The following is a 10459-nucleotide window of genomic DNA, read 5'->3' on the forward strand; positions in this document are numbered from 1 at the left end:
GCCTGATTTCAACCCAGGCAGAACAGGAAGGCGCACGTTACAGGCGTCCAGCAGTGTCACAGGCTCTCCTCTTCACCGTGCATAAGCAGTGATAGGGTAAATCCCAGGCCAGTTCCCACGTGGGAGGGGAGGGTTTAGGCAAGGATCGCTCACTGCTCAGTGAAGGAGAGCCTGTTACGTGCGCCTTTCCTGGATTGTAATCAGGCGCCGCATGTCTCTCTCTGAGAGTAGTGGAGCAGGGGAGGAGGGAAGACAGAGAGGGAGGTGAGCGGAGGAGGGAAGCCGATCCACAGGAAAAGAGTGAAGAGCCTGAGACACAGCTGCTGCTGGATGCCGGGAGGAGGATGCCTGTCGGTGAGGAGCCAGGGAGGAGAAATCGATCGATGCAGTGTGGATGGTCGCCTTTTCGGCGTTTCTGAAGAGGACAGGAAGTGGATTTTCTGTTAGTAATTTTTTAATAAAGGCTTTGCTTTTTAAATGTTTCATTTGTCTTGGTGTTTATTTTTCATTGTGCACTAACGAATTTTTAAATATGTTTTTGATGTTACTGGTCCTTTGAATCACTCTTTACTGCTGTACTGCAAGTTGGAGTGATATCACCCCCCTCCCTTTTCCCCCCAGCAGCCAAACAAAAGAACAATGGGAAGGTAATCAGATAGCAGCTCCCTAACACAAGATAACAGCTGCCTGGTAGATCTAAGAACAACACTCAATAGTAAAAACCCATGTCTCACTGAGACACATTCAGTTACATTGAGAAGGAAAAACAGCAGACTGCCAGAAAAAATTTCCCTCCTAAAGAACAGGCACAAATCACATGACCAGGGGCAGCTGGGAAATTGACAAAATGTCTAGCCCCATGTCAGATTTCAAAATTGAATATAAAAAAATATGTTTGCTCTTTTGAGAAATGGATTTCAGTGCAGAATTCTGCCGGAGTAGCACTATTTACTGATGCGTTTTGAAAAAAAACATGTTTTCCGATGACAGGATCCCTTTAAGTATAGGCACTGTTTTAATTTGATAAAAGTTGAGTCTATGGGAAATGGCCTTTCTGTAATTTGGAGCTTTCTGGATAAGGGGGTTTCTGTATAAATGAGAGTATACCTGTATTTATAAATATATTTGCAAATATTAGCAAAGAAGCAGCCACAATCCCCCTCAATTGTTAATATTATTTGTTTCTTTTTATTGATTGTATTATATTGGCTGCACTCAGTCAAGGTTTATTCTTGTCTAGATGTTAGATGTTAAACATTCCTTAGGCTTTTAAGGCTAAGAAAAAAGATGGCTTTTATTAGCTAGTGGTTTATGAAAATAACTCCTGTGACACTGTTTATTTGGAACAACAAGTATATGCTATAAAAAGCAATGTAGCTATGGAAAAAAAAAACTTTATATTGTATACTGTGAATGCATGTTTTCATAGTTAGATAAGTTCAGGTTGTGAATTATCAGGCTGCTTAGGAAAGGAAATATGGAAGATGTAAAAACTATACATTCAGAACAAATAATTAAACACAAGATTGATTTTTATTATAATATAATGACCTAGTAAAGAATCTAAGCAAATTGGCACATACATAACAATAAATATTGTCCTTTTACATCTTTTACCTTTGTAGCCATTTTGTGATGTTTTGCATGCGCTGATCACCTGAAAGTAATTCATGTATTTTACTTGTAACAGGAAGAGCTTTTCCTGAAATTAGCTAACAGGTATGTGTGCTTTTGATTTGTGTGTGAGAACAGAGGCTTAGGTTCAAATTTACTAAAGGGCGAAGTGGCTAACGAGGGCGTAACGGTCGCTGGAGTAACTTTGCTAGCAAAGGAGACAGACTCTAGCGGTACTTTACTCCCTAACACCTGCTGAATTTGCGCTCTGGCGAATGGATATTACGCAAACTCACTAAGATGCAGATTTTACTGAACGTTGCCTCTTGTGCCAGACTTGCCTTCGCCACCTCAGACCAGGCGAAGTGCAAAAGAGTAGATAGAAGTTCCTAAAAATTTTTTTGAAAATAGTTGGAAAAGCGCTAGCGTCTTTTCCTTTTTTTCAGGGTGATGGGGTAACCGGCTTCCCCCCTACATTTCCTAAAATATGGCACATAAACTATACACTGGACTCATGTGTAGGGCAATATAACAACTTTATTTTATTAAGGTTTCCCAGGCTTGTGTAATGAAATGTATTTGCTGTAACATATACGTCCATTGAACTTTAACTTCCCACGGTATGCAAATTAGGCAACACTAGCGCAACTTCACTTTGTTTGGCACAGTAACACTAGCACAACTGTGCCAGCATTCGGACGCAACTTCGGATTTTAGTGAATTAGCGTTGTCTACGCCTGTCGAAGTGTTGTGCTGTGAGTGAAGCCGTCGCTGGTAAGTTTTCGGAGGTTATTGAATTTGCCCCTTAGAGAGCCAGAGGGCAGATTTATGTACTTAAATGGGAAGGCTTAATTTATACATATGGCTGTTTGAGGTAATATTTCTTTTATGGGGACCTGTAATGTTCAGGAGTTTAATTTCCTTTAATATTCCAGAATTTAACAAGAACTTGCCACTACTGATATAGTGTATGTGTCAATTGCTGACACAACTCTACATAGAGTATCAGGGTCAGGCTTGGGAGGAAATAAAAAGCCCTAAAAAGCACTGTACTCTTGTACTGTAGACATTAATCCCAAAACAGCAGTGCTTGAAGCGGTGTTGGTGACAGTCACAAGTTGGGACATGTCAGTTTTTTCATAAGGATTTTATCTATCCCATACAAGAGAGTGTAGGCTTTGCAATGCTGTATATTATCCCTATTAAATGACAGCTTTAAACTCTTAGGGGCAGATTCACTAAGGGTCGAATTTCGAAGTAAAAAATACTTCGAAATTCGACCCTCGAATTGAAATCCTTCGACTTCGAATATCGAAGTCGAAGGATTTAGCACTAAACGTTCGTTCGAACGATCGAACGATTTTTCGTTCGATCGAACGATTAAATCCTTCGAATCGAACGATTTGAAGGATTTTAATCCAACGATCGAAGGAAAATCCCTCGATCAAAAAAAGGTTAGCAAACCTATGGGGACCTTCCCCATAGGCTAACATTGACTTCGGTAGGTTTTACCTGCCGAAGTAGGGGGTCGAAGTTTTTTTTAAAGGGAAAGTACTTCGACTATCGAATGGTCGAATAGTCGAACGATTTTTCGTTCGATTCGTTCGATTTCGTTCGTATTTGAACGAATTTAACCAATTCGATGGTCGAAGTACCAAAAAAATACTTCGAAATTCGAATTTTTTTCATTCGAATCCTTCACTCGAGCTTAGTGAATCGGCCCCCTAGTATAAACTACTCAGTTATTGAGAATAGTTGGTACTTTGCTGGATTTAATGTTAAGAAATGTTATATTCTTGCTGGAATGTGATACTAGGGTTCATGTTGCATGCACCAATTTAACTTGAAATATTGACATTACCTCAAAAAAAGTCATAGATCAAAGAGAAAACTTGCTTGAAGGTGGCATAATATTTTGGCACAAACATCTTTTTTAGTAAGAAGGTTTACTGCATACACTGTGCACTGATGCAAAATATAAAAATCACAATCTTCCAAAAAGCTATTTAATTTGTGCAGTCATACATTTTCACATCGTGAAATTTTTTTCCGGTTACCAACTTTTCTTTTTACCATATACTGTGGTTAGGGATGGACGTTAGACCTCCACGATAGCACCCTCTTTGCACCTTCTTACACACTTTAGGGCTAGTCCACACGGGGAGATAGCGACGCGTTTGCGGTCGCGGCGACAAAGCGCCGCGACAGTCGCCGCGACCGGCGCAGGCGACAGTTTTGTATGGGCGCCTATGTAAAAACGCCTGTGCTAACCACACGAGGCGATGCGCTTTTCAACAGTCGCCTGAAAATGCCTCGCCAGGCATTTTCAGGCGACTGTTGAAAAGCGCATCGCCTCGTGTGGTTAGCACAGGCGTTTTTACATAGGCGCCCATACAAAACTGTCGCCTGCGCCGGTCGCGGCGACTGTCGCGGCGCTTTGTCGCCGCGACCGCAAACGCGTCGCTATCTCCCCGTGTGGACTAGCCCTTATACTTAGAACCATCCCTTGGGTAGTAAAGAAGCTCTTTCATCTGCCAATATAGTCATGAAAAGAATGACAGGATAAGGATCCAAGTACAGACTGTTATAATAACAGACTGTTATAACAAATCTTTAGTGGCATACTGGGAGACTTCTTAGAATAGTATTAATCTATTTAATGAAGATTTTTGATCTACAATTGATGTACAATGGAGAATAAAAGGTATTGCATATTTATGTCATTTATACCTGCACTATGTACACTCCCATAAGCTGGGCAAAGCAGCTACAAAGGTGAAAGGCCTCTCTAACTGTTAAATACTGTACATTTCACCAAGGGTGTCTGTATACAGAGAAAACCAGATGTTCTACAGTGAATACACGCAGTGACTGCATAGTTAGAATGCAAAATGTCACTCAGCATAATGATGATGGGTTTCTGTACAGTTTTAATGTCAAATGCAGCTGTGCATAATGAGAATGATAAACAGAGCTCTGTATGGTATCTATAAGTCTCGGAACACTGGTTACAACAAATGGCACTTTAAAGTGAAACTGGGACTAAGAGCTAAATATTCCATAATATTATTTGGGGGTTGTCAAGTTTAGGATAATGAAGTTCTAGAGGACATTTTTTTTTCTATCAGATATTGTTATGTGATATTGCACACTAATATTTGATTTATTCAACCCTTTTGCCTGAGAAAAGCCTTAAACCACTCACTACTTCCTATGCTTTATAAAAATATGTTTTATAAAGAGTATATAACCATTCCTTGGCAGTGTTGATAAAATAAATAATTGTAAGATAATGTTTTATTTAAATAGACATAGTTATATCACTTTCTTGTAGCTATTCCTGACACTGACATTGCCTGTTCCGATAAGCTATATAACAGTATCTGCCCTTGACAGCCTATGGACACCTATGCTGCTTACCTGTAGCCCTGATCTATTCCTTATTTAAACACCTCTTCCACTCCTTCTAAAGCCTTCCTCTTTTAATACCATCCACAACTGCTAATATTTTGACTGCTAAAAGAAATTCTGATCATACCTTTTGAAGCACTAGAACATTATCTTGTCCAGTCTTGGAACTAAAGTGTTGGTGCCTTGTGCGCAACCTGCTTCAGCTGAGCAGGGACCTCCTTCCTATTGTATCTCTTACCACATGGCACTGACTGTTTATTATTCATTATAAAACTTGCTCTCCATGTGTGTACTCTTCTATATTATAACATTTTATAGTACTGCGACTCTAGAAGCACTTTATAAATATATACTGTGGTGAGTAGTGATGGACGAATTTGCGCCGTTTCACTTGGGCGGAAAATTCGCTAATTTCGTGCGAAATTCGCGAAACGACGAAAAATTCGCGAAACGGGGCCGGCGTCTCATTTTTGACGCTGGCGCCCGTTTTTGAAGCCGGTGTCAAAAACGGGCGCCGGCATCAAAAAGGAGACGCCGGTGCCGTTTCGCGAATTTTTCGTTGTTTCGTGAATTTCGGCGAAGCGAAACGGCGCAAATTCGTCCATCACATTTTTTCGGAAAACAATTTTTTGACACCGGCGAATTTTTGCCACGAATTTTCGCGGGAGTTTCGCGAATTTATTCACTGGCGGCGAATCGCGCGAATTCGCGCCTGGCAAATAAATTCGCTCATCACTAGTGGTGAGGTCACCACTAGGATACCTGGGAAAGTCCAGGACAGAGCTTGTTTATGCCCCAGGTTCCTAACAGAGTGGTTCCAGGACTGTTAATCCTGAGGCATCTCAGGTGAATAATTAAAAAGGCAGCTCAAGCCAGAGTGGGAGAGCTGCAGTCTGAGAAAGAAAGACACAGGGAAGCTGTTTGTGTGAGCACAGAGAGATTTTTGGAATCCCTACAAGGTTGGAACTTTCTACTATCTTTTCATTTGGTTTGAGGAGACAGTCAGTAGGCCTACTCCTGGTTAGTTATGAGAACTTACATGTATTAGTTAGAAGCCCATTCAGTGGCAAGGATTTTATTTTGAATTGTTTATGTTGTTTTCCTGCAAGTGAAAATAAACTGCCAGAAAGAAACAACCCTCTTATGAATTGTGATTGTGCCATGGGCTGCTTTACCCCCCAGAAAGCTGATCCCAGCTACCTAAGTCCTTACAATACATATACCCTATATACTGTACATACACCCTACCCTCTTAAAAATAGCAGCCCTTCTCTGGGCCACTTCTATACTATATATTTTACTGTGATTTATCTTTCTTTCCTATTTTGTTTACTTTTGATAATTTTTTCCACAAGACAAATATTTACAAGGTTAATTCACTCAAAAGGGTGGACCTGTATCTTCATACTTATTAACACATTGCCACTGCTAATTATATATAATAAGGGTGCAACCTTGTTGACAAGTTTATTCAGCAATTTCAATGCAAGTGCAATTCATTTTTGTCAAAACTTTACTTGCCACAAATAAGGATTTTCAAGAGTATATGAAATTAAAATACCTGTCACAAAATGACAAAGCACAAAAAACTGGTGCATAAACATGAAGCCCTGTAATATATGACAAAAATAAGCATCATTCAACACATACAGATATATTGGTGCAATATGGAATAAAAGATATGTTCGCATGCGGGGCACTATACCAAGAGCTTGACCATTTTAAGAATGACATGATTAGTATAATCTGCTAAATGTTTTATACTATGTGAATATATTACACATGTTTTATGTTATACAATAAAGACACAAGTTGTTCAATAAAGTGGAATTTAAAATGTCACATTAGGTAGCCCAATTTATTCATGCAAATTTTCTGGACCAGAGCGATGGGGATTGGTGAATGGGAAATTTAAAAAAATGATTGTAACTCCAGCGCATCTCCAGTGTTTTGAACCAATATGGGTGTGGTTGTGCAGCATGCCGCCCCCTAAAATCCTGCCGCCCTAGGCCCGGGCCTAGGTGGCCTTTCCACAAATCCGGGCCTCCAGGTCTTAAAGTGCCTCCAGGTCTTAAAGTGAGAGAACCAAGGTGAGGGTTCTGGGCAGGCAATGGATCCAGAATGTGTGAGAGGGGGAACAAGTAAGAGTAGTCTAGGAACATGCAGTTTTTTCAAGTGGACAACACTGGCTCAACTTTAGTTTTGGGCTTAAAATGAATGATGCTGTGATCAGACAATCGCTCCCAAAGTCACAGACACATGTCCAGATCGTCACCCACCCCATCCCCTGATGTCATCTGCCCCCTGCATGGTTTGCATATGACAAATGTCTTTGAACCTATGATAAAAAAAAAAAGCTAAGGTTTGCACAGTTGCCTCTGCTAAGAATAATATGAGAACATAGTTTTACTAAATACTTGCTAACCCATTTGTTGACATAACAGGGAAGTTTTAGTGAGCATGTATAGTGTATTTATAACCTTCCAACCTGATCATTTAGTAACTTCTATATGAATGTATATATTTAAGTGTTAGATAATAAACACTTAGGGTGAGGTCCCTGCCTTGAAGAGCTTTCAATCTATGTCCTGATCACGTTTGATGCTTTAAGCTTCCGCAGTTCTACTCTTGTTCATTTCTTGCCTTTCCTTAAATACTCCTTAAACATCAACCTTTCAAAGTGTCCATTACTATCATTATCCAAAATCTTCAGTTGTTTTTCTTTTAAGTCTTATTCTATATTTACTTTCCTTGTTGCCACCAGGAACCAAGAGACTAGAATACCGCCACATTTCAAACACAAGAGTGTGGTGAAGGTTTATGTTTATATGTTTTCTATACAATGTACAGGTATGGGATCCATTATCCAGAATTCCGTTATCCAGAAAGTTAGAAAAACATTAATCCTTAATGGAAGCAAAACCAGCCTATTGTGTTCATTTAATATTTACATGATTTTCTAGTAGACTTGAAGATACAAATAATGGAAAAATCCAATGGCATCCAATTAGCTGAGGGCTCCTCCCGAGGTGAAAGGCGGCTGTTTAAGGCAGAAGCAAGAGCCGAGACAAGGGAGCCTAGCATAGATTCTGGAATTAGGGTGACGAACGTGACAGTACAAAGGGCCCATGAGACAGAAGAAGCTCCTGCTATTCCGCAAACTACTGAGCTGCTTTACTAGACCCTCCTCCTGCGCCTAGATGAAAAAGAGGGATAACAGGACTATATTATTCAAGGTCTGCAATCTCTCGCTGAAGGCTTGATGCAGTTCAGCAATCCTCTGCTGCGATTCCTGAGGGGTCTGCCCCATCATCTACTCCAGGAAATAGAGGTTTTTCCCATGACCCCAAAATCCCCTTCCCTGATAAGTTTAGTGGGGATAGGAGTAAAATATTTGTTTTTCAAGAGGCATTTAAGTTATACCTCAGTTATATCCCTTACAAATTCCCTACTGGTGAGGATGAAGTAAGGTTCGTTATGACATTACTACGGTGAACCACAAGTCGGGCACTAAAAGAAGCATTTTTTGCTACCATGGGGATGTTATACGATGACCTGGATCGTGTATGGGAATTTGACCCGTTTCGTTTCAACAAAAATTTGCCCCTGGCGAATTGTCGCCGATGCCCATTAAAGTCTATGGGCGGCAAAAATTGCTTGACGTGCGGCAAAAGTTTTTTGACGCGCTTTCTTTTTTTTTATGCACAATGCCATAGTCTGTGGGCATCACTTCCGCGGTGAAACAAAGCAAAAAATTTGTCCATCCCTACGTGCTAGCTCTGCCAATTCCACGATTTGTAAACTCCGTCAAGGGAAAAGAATAATTGAGGAGTGTTGTACGGATTTCCGCCACTGGACAGTTGAGATGGGGTGGAATGATACAGCTCTTTGTAGCCAATTCCGGGTGGGGCTTTCTAGCTCTGTCAAAAACAGCCTGGTAAATTACCCTCCTTCATCCATTTTGGATGACCTTATGAAGTTAGCCATCCAAATTGACAGGAGGCAAAAAGAAAGGCGGGCTGAAGGGGTACATATTTCCTTCTTATATGTGAAAATGATGAATCACCAACTCCCTCATTTCCTAACCCTCAGGGGGAACCCATGCAATTGGGGGGCTATATGCTTGTCACCTGAGGAAAGGGTCCAAAAGCGATCCCTGGGTCTGTGCATATATTGTGGGAATAAGGTCATTTCCTTAAAAATTGTCCCAAGAGGCCAGGACAACCTCAAAACCTAAATGGAGGAAGGGGAGCTCCATTTGGGTAGAGAGATTTCCTCTCCCCAATTCACCTCAAAAAACGTAGTAACTGTCGTTTTGTCCTGGCCTGGGGGTTCAGTTAAAGTTTCGGCCTTGGTGGATTGTGGGGCGGGGGGGAATTTTTTAGATGCTACCTTCGCAGAAAGGTATAATGTTCCCCTTATCCCCCTTATAATCCTATGTGGATTTCAGCAATTGATATACGCTCACTGGGGTCAGCTCTGGTAACCCAAAAATCCAAGGCATTATCCATGTGTGTAAACAATATGCAGTTTGACTACATTCTATACATTCTTATCTAGTATAGGTAAATCTAAAAACAACTGGACTTGAGTAATCAATGAAGAATCAACTCCTAGAACACCCCGGTGGTTTCAGAACACTTCACACGTCCATTCATGCAACTCTCACAAGTAACACCTCTTTCTAGCAGTTGCATGACACATTGGATAATCCTATCACAGTAACTACACAGAATCTACACCTCTGTGAATTTCTTCAGATGTCACCTCTTTGAAGAGTTCACAAACAAAAATATAGTTCACTTGTAATTAATGTTCACTCACTTGTATTACCCAATTTCAGGCTGTGTAGAGGTATATAAACCAGAATAGGGATACTAAAAACAAGAGAAAGCAGTAAAACCCCACACTACCTTACTAAAATTAATTGAGATCTAATTATATAAGTGCTTAGTGCTATTATAAACATATTCTTAGTTCTCAATCAATTTAGCACCAACATACAATTAATGGTATTTCAATCGATTGTGTTAATAGAAATAATTATGATTAACGTGCTTAAGTGCTATAAATTAGGTGATGTGACCTTCAACAAAATGTATCTACACACAATTGATGAATAATCTAAAAGTTCATGGTTCTTATATGAATTAAATAAGGTGCTAGTGCTGTAGTTATAATTTTAAAGTGAGTTCAAGGTATCAAACAATTAAAAATAAAGCGTCAGCAATTCATGAATAAAAGTTAGAAATGAGAAAATAGTACAGAGGTGGAATTGTCCCGAAGAAACTAGCTGTGTTGTAGAAGTTAGAAAATGAGAAATGAGAAATGGTGTCCCAGGGCTTAGAACAACGCAGCTAGTTTCTTCGGGACAACTCCACCTCTATACTATTTTCTCATTTCTAACTTTTATTCATGAATTGCTGACGCTTTA

The sequence above is a fragment of the Xenopus laevis genome, chromosome 6S (assembly GCF_017654675.1).
Source record: "Xenopus laevis strain J_2021 chromosome 6S, Xenopus_laevis_v10.1, whole genome shotgun sequence".
In the NCBI taxonomy this organism is placed as follows: Eukaryota; Metazoa; Chordata; class Amphibia; order Anura; family Pipidae; genus Xenopus; species Xenopus laevis.